At 36.5% G+C, this 7,479-nt stretch overlaps 1 protein-coding gene across 1 annotated transcript in view; it reads right to left on the bottom strand.

The window, feature by feature from the left end:
• LOC138308525 (protein FAM167B-like) overlaps window positions 1-5,992 on the bottom strand; it is a 55,990-nt gene extending 49,998 nt beyond the window's left edge. The window contains exon 1 of the mRNA XM_069249541.1: window positions 5,725-5,992. The gene's annotated coding sequence lies outside the window, so the exon portion shown is untranslated. The remainder of the gene's footprint in view (window positions 1-5,724) is intronic.
• Between the last annotated feature and the right edge of the window lie 1,487 nt (window positions 5,993-7,479).

The following is a 7,479-nucleotide window of genomic DNA, read 5'->3' on the forward strand; positions in this document are numbered from 1 at the left end:
AATAGCATTGAGGTTGAAGCGAAAAATCACTAGGTTATACTTTCGACTAGTTATGACACATCATTTTAAAATGAGAAACCAAAATTAATGGGTATGCACGGTAGCTGGGCCTTAAAATCACAATGTAATAGCACACAGTCAGACCAGCTGCATTATGCATCTTAAAGATATTAATATCTCACGTTATGCAACGTACATATATCCCGAATTATTGTCAACATTTATCAACACAGCGTGTAGCAACTCTTAAAGACACCACAATGATATCTGATGAGTGCTAGAAAGAGAAGACGGCTGTTTTAAGATGTTTAAACATTGCTGGTGCTGTGTAGAATATTGCTAATTTAAAGCAAGTTCAGCAATTACCAGCAATTGATTTTGGACATAATAACCCTGGCGACATGCAGGAGTCTCGATTGATCGAGCTATTTTCCATTGCTCCTCTTTAATAACAATCCATGGTACGTCTCAGCCCTGGAGACGGTAAGGGAGATATTTTGTGAATGAAAGTAAGTCTCAGCGCCGTCCTAGGTGGCTACAGAAAATAAAATAATGATGAGTTGTATGATTACATAACACTAGACGTGGCAGTGTAAAAACGATTATAGACAAAATTACAGAGATAGATGGAGAAGGTTGGGGCGGCTGTAACATCGCAATGTGTGGTAAAGGACTCCAAATATCGATCATATCAACCTACTGGGGCCTCATACACTCGCAAGTCTGGGGCACTGGGGGCTGGGAAAAAAACTAATGAAGATTCATACACTTGCCTAGTACACAGGGGTCTGACATAAAACAATTGAAGGTTCATATACTGGCAAGTCTAGTACACAGGGGCCTGGAAAAACTGTTGAAGGTTCATACACTGGTAAGTTTAGTATACAGAGTCAGGTTTATACACTGATAACTCTGAGGTACAGTGGCCTGGCACAAATTGTTCAAGGTTCACATACTGATAAGTCTGAGGCACAGGGGCTTGGCACATATTGTTTAATATATTCATACACTGGCAAGTCTATCTCTGGGGTACAGGGATCTGACACAAACTGTTGAAGGTTCATACACTGGCAAGTCTGGGGTAAAGGGGTCTAACACAAATTGTTGAAGGTTCATACACTGGCAAGTCTATGTCTGGGGTACAGGGGCGTTGCACAAACTCAATGAAAACTTTTTGAGCTTTGTTCAATGGCAAGTCTTTGCTTGGCATACAAGAGTTTAACGTGGGCTCCACCAAAGGACTCATCTGTTTGTTTCTTCGGCACAAGATGCAATATTACAGATGTCAATTTTGGAATTAATTACAATTGGCTCTTCAGTATGAGAATAAAAAAAATAAAATCTTTTAAAATGCATACCTTAAATGTTGAATAGTGGAAATAGAAAAGCTAGTATTATTCCAGGGATACAGGTAAATGCAGAAGGTCTCAACAACGTCGAAGGACATTTTACTACTGTTGGTGACAAACGTGTATGATTCCATTTGCGAAAGGCAAATTCACTACTGGTTTTGAAGGTCGAACGGGTTACTAATGTGCAACCCGACCACCTCTTCTTTCTTTCTTCTGGTATAGAGTAAACATTAACCTTCAAAACCAGGGTTGTTCATATTACACCTAAGACCCACGACATCATTTATCTTATACATACTGTACTCACTTTAATTCGCGGGACCCCTATTTCCCGATTTGGTAAAGGTAGCCTATTCGCGGGGCATTAATTTTGCGGTATTGACATTCTTCTAAATATAATATTCACAGAATAATAAAGTGGTAACGATGTCAATGTTATTATTGTTATCTATGCAATTCATTTTGAGTATAATTACTCAAGACTGGCGCAATTTTGGAATGGATACACAGTATTCAAAGTTACAAAGATGACGGAGCAATATTTAGTGGGGTTTTTTTTCGCTATTACAAGGAAAATAAACCACCCGTTATACAATAAAAATGTCTACAAATAAACCTGTACTGACACGAAATGTATCGGCTCTACGGCAATGTAAAGTCAGTGTACTCTTACAGGTAAATCTGATCAGACATGGTTGATGTTACATGCAACCAAGCCACTTCAGTTGTGAGGTTGTCTACATTATCAAGTAAATACTTGTAATGGGGCTAATACCTTGGCCAGTATATCTAACATCATAATGTGATGCATACTCATATACCGTAATTCGATATAGCTTTTTATGCCATTTTTCGAACGTTACTTTGCATTAAAGATGCTCCACCGCCGGCAGAGTATAAATGGTATTCATCATTTGAACAAAAATTGGTGTTTAATATATATGTCTAGTCAACACAAAAAAAGAATATAAAATAATTTGTTTTGCATTTGGTGCATGCGTAATCAGTACTTTATTTCATATAGGATATAGTGCCACGGAATTTTTTTCGGGGTGCAACTTATTATTTTTCATATTTTTAACTTGAAGTAAAATTAAAAGCTCAAATTTTTCAAAGGTGGTAATAGTGTAAAAGTATTCAAACATATGTTTATGAAATGTATGCATTAAAACGGCTCAATCTATATTTTACTTTTCATTGCGATCATTTAGATGATACTGAGTTTTATAACATCGCTGCATAAACGAGATAAAGATACGTGCCGTTGGAAAGTTTTAAAAAGATGTCTATGCAAAAGCACTTTCATAAACATAAAATTTCATACACATTTCATAAACGTGTAGAGATAGGGTGGCTGGTTATAGGATAATCCTTGGACACCAAAACCATAGACGGATCAGCGGTTGTGGTGTAGAGATGGGGTGGCTGGTTATAGGATAATCCTTGGACACCCATAACTATGGACGGATCAGCGGTTGTGGTGTAGAGATGGGGTGGCTGGTTATAGGATAATTCTTGGACACTCATAACTATGGACGGATCAGCAGTTGTGGTGTAGAGATGGGGTGGCAGGTTATAGGATATTATCCTTGGACACTCATAACTATGGACGGATCAGCAGTTGTGGTGTAGAGATAGGGTTGATGGTTATAGGATAATCCTTGAACACCACAACCATGGACGGATCAGCGGCTGTGGTGTAGAGATGGGATTGCAGGTTATAGGATAATCCTTGGACACTCATAACTATAGACGGATCAGCAGTTGTGGTGTAGAGATGGGATGACTGGTTATAGGATAATCCTTGGACATCACAACCATAGACGGATCAGCAGTTGTGGTGTAGAGATGGGGTGGCTGGTTATAGGATGAACCTTGGACACCACAACCATAGACGGATCAACAGTTGTGGTGTAGAGATGGGGTGGCTGGTTATAGGATGATCCTTGGACACCACAACCATAGACGGATCAACAGTTGTGTGTAGAGATGGGGTGGCTGGTTATAGGATGAACCTTGGACACCACAACCATAGACGGATCAGCAGTTGTGGTGTAGAGATGGGGTGGCTGGTTATAGGATGAACCTTGGACACCACAACCATAGACGGATCAACAGTTGTGGTGTAGAGATGGGGTGGCTGGTTATAGGATAATCCTTGGACACCACAACCATAGACGGATCAGCGGTTGTGGTGTAGAGATGGGGTGGCTGGTTATAGGATAATCCTTGGACACCACAACCATAGACGGATCAGCGGTTGTGGTGTAGAGATGGGGTGGCTGGTTATAGGATAATCCTTGGACACCACAACCATAGACGGATCAACAGTTGTAGTGTAGAGATGGGGTGGCTGGTTATAGGATGATCCTTGGACACCACAACCATAGACGGATCAACAGTTGTGGTGTAGAGATGGGGTGGCTTGTTATAGGATGATCCTTGGACACCACAATCATAGACGGATCAACAACTGTAGTGTAGAGATGGGGTGGCTTGTTATTGGATGATCCTTGGACACCGCAACTATGGACGGATCAACAACTGTAGTGTAGAGATGGGGTGGCTGGTTATAGGATGAACCTGGGACACCCATAACTATGGACGGATGACCAGCGGTCAATCAAACAGGGAACCACATGCATTTTGTTTTTTATATTGTGTATGACATTGAATAGGTACATGTTTGAATTTGCGAGCACGAGCTATTTACTGCCTGGCGTTCGGTCAATGCAGGTACTTGGCCTTAATGTGAAAGTCAGTGTAAAATGTAATACGTGTATACGTAAACAATCGAACTTTGTGGTCAAAAGCAGGATGGCTAGTGGTCGGATGTTCGACATATTTCCACTTCATGGTAAACATGTCCCGTGTAAATGTTAAACATAAAAGCATGTCGGCATCTTGACGGACAGACTATGTCACCCGACGCCAAACTTCCTGATCTTTTATTTACGAGATGCATTAAAACTCGACCTGTATGCTGTCGACATGTCCTCAATTCCAAGGTCAACTGGCGTTATAATCCTTGAGAGGGTGTTATATCATAGTAAACAAAGACATGTTCGTCCATGTTTAAATAATACACCTGTCGGAGTGTCTCTACCTATCATCTGGGACTTCAGATACCGGTGAAAAACACTTATAAAGGTATAAATAAAGGTAGAAAGACAACATTTGAAAGAGCTAGGGGATGGATACCTTACCTAAAAGGTTTAGAATTAATTACGAACTTAAATACAAACATCGCATTAATACAGTATTTCATGAAGAGAGTAAAATCTGTATGATTCTTTGGTTCAATAACTTGTAAACTTTAACGACATATGCATTTACAAGCTGGCCATCAAGTCGAATGAGGATGAACTGTTATCGAGGCTCGTTATCTCCAACACGACGTGCTTCTCATATATTACACTATAATATTTGAAATCCGAATCATTTGATCATTGAAACATTGTTTCAAACTGAATTTAATGTTACTTTTGTGTATATGTTTCTACTCAGTCGTTCCTAAATAAATATAACATTACCTAATCCTTGCATGTTTTATGGTGCCTTTTCTTCTACATTGTATATAATTCACATTATAACGATGCACACAATGTGAAAGTTTCATGGAATAATTGCATAATTATACATAGAATGACAGCATGAAGTACGTAAGTGTGCATGCATCTTCACTTCACTACCAAAACGACGACAATAGCAATAGCAGTTCGTTCCATTGTGCATTATGAATGTCAAATTAGTTCTTTAAGATGCATATTATATGACGGAGTTGATAACATAAAAGTTATATTTTGTTTCATTACTTTGTGTAAATTAGCTAATTATTGATTATAAAACATGTTGTGAGTGGAGTATTAAGATATTCATCCCGATAGAAAACGTAAATGCAAAATTTTAAAAAAAATTTTACAGATTACATAACAGCTTTATGTGTTTATAACCTTTAGTTCGGTCAATATGTTGTTATACTAACATGGCTCATCGCTGTCCATGATAATTCAAAAATGAGCTAATGATTGATATAATGATATACTGTCCTCACTGTGTGCCCATAACTAATATGTACAATGTATACTATAGATTCTATACCATTATACAATTGACATTACCAGGCTTTAACAAACAAACATTAAAACATAGTATATCTGAAATAAACATTAAATGCCTCCGTTGTATTTTTCAGCAGCTTGACTATTGATGCATTTATATCAATTTTGATTGAAATATAGTCGTATCATGATATTTTTCTTCTACATGTGTAAACATATGAAAATTAGTCAAATTGTAGTTATCAATTAGACCCTTTATATTGTTAATGGAAAATACAAAATATACATGTATACTAAATCAGATAACTTACCTATTTCATCTAATTACGATCCAAAAATGAATTTATAATAATCCATATTATGATATATATGTCCCACACTGTTACTCAGCACTAAATTCAACGATAAATTCCAGGGCTTCACGACGTTCACTATCCCATACAACACTATAGCTCCTAGGCCTCTATCAGTGTTATTGTTGTGTGCGGTGTATACGCTGTAGTATGGTGTACTACGCTGTGTGGTGGTGTATTGGGCCCGGCGCTCCCTAAGCTGTGTTACATTCCTCCACTGTGTTCTGAACATTTAAAGGTAGACTTGTGTATAAGTAGGTGTTGCCTGGCCTCTGTTGTGTTACATTTGTTAAATTTAAAAGTATCGCTCAACATATTAACTCAAAATCTTCAATAATTTCTAATAATTCAAGTTTTTGTTAAGGCGGTATGCTACGGTTTTTAATCCATGTCTGAATGTTTCTTTCTAATAATTCAAGTTTTTCGTAAAACGAGTGTAAGACTTTTTATCAATAGATTAATATTTGTTTATCATAATTCAGAGTTTCTGCAAATGAATACATTATCAAATTTGCATGTCAAATATTTCACAATGTGTATTCAATCGGTAAGCTTGTGCAACCTTTATGTTAAGTATCGATTATTTCAAAATAGGAATATCGAAGACAATGCCTTTAATTTTTCTTCTTTTTATGTTTTTATTCGTGATTTTCATTCGTTTATGTATAAATACCGTGATATTACCTCAGCTCCGATTGTGATGCTATAATACAGAAATGTGTAATCAACAATTTAAGATTATGGAATAAAGATGCAATGTATCTGTCATATATAGATATATATATATATAAATATATACCGTAACTTTCGATGTGACGGTTCGTCAATGTTTTGCATGTAATTGTTTCTCTTGGGCATTGATTTATACAGTAGGAAAAAAAAAGGTTTTTTTATTTTTTCCTAAAGTCAAAAAATTTGCATAAACTCCTAACAAACGATATATAATTAAAGTTTTTTTATTGAAAATAAAATAAAGCATATGCTTCATAATCAAGATCTTTAGAACATTATTCATGCCAATGCTACCGACGAGTTATAACAAGTAATTCCTTTATCACAAGGAGACACAATACTTATATACCACAGTCTCCTTACACATACAGGCATCTACACTCTACACACACTACACATAGCATAAAGGGGAGGTGTTCTGACACGACCCTGGCTGTCAAAAAGATGTTAAGATTAAGTAATAAACAAAACCACATTTCAATTTAAAAAATAAAACAATTAATTTGAAAGCGATCTCTAATATTGCCTGTAATTGATAACATAGGTCAAGGTGCTTGGGTAATGAATCTATGGATGTTGTAAGTATGCATTTATACATTCTTTTGCTAATACATTGCGGATGACAAATCACATTTTTAATAAATGTGACGCGAAATTGTACTTAAAATCACACCTCTTTGCTGTAATTATGTGTTATTTATATGAAAAAAACACCAATTAGAAGAGTTTATGTAGCATTTACAGTCCAATCCAATTTCCTATGTACTCGATATAGAAGGGTTTTAAAACAGCGAGATCAAGAGATTTATACTGTCAGTATAAGAGGTAAATATCAACAGTCATGCCGAGTTTCAATGAAGTTAATACATAGAGTTTATTCACCTTAAAAGTTTCACCTTTTTATCGTTCTTAACGGACGTTTTAAAGAAAAAATGTGTGATGATGAATTGTGTTTCTTATTAATATGTCTTCTGAAATTTT

Source organism: Argopecten irradians, chromosome 15 (genome assembly GCF_041381155.1).
Source record: "Argopecten irradians isolate NY chromosome 15, Ai_NY, whole genome shotgun sequence".
NCBI classification, from domain to species: Eukaryota; Metazoa; Mollusca; class Bivalvia; order Pectinida; family Pectinidae; genus Argopecten; species Argopecten irradians.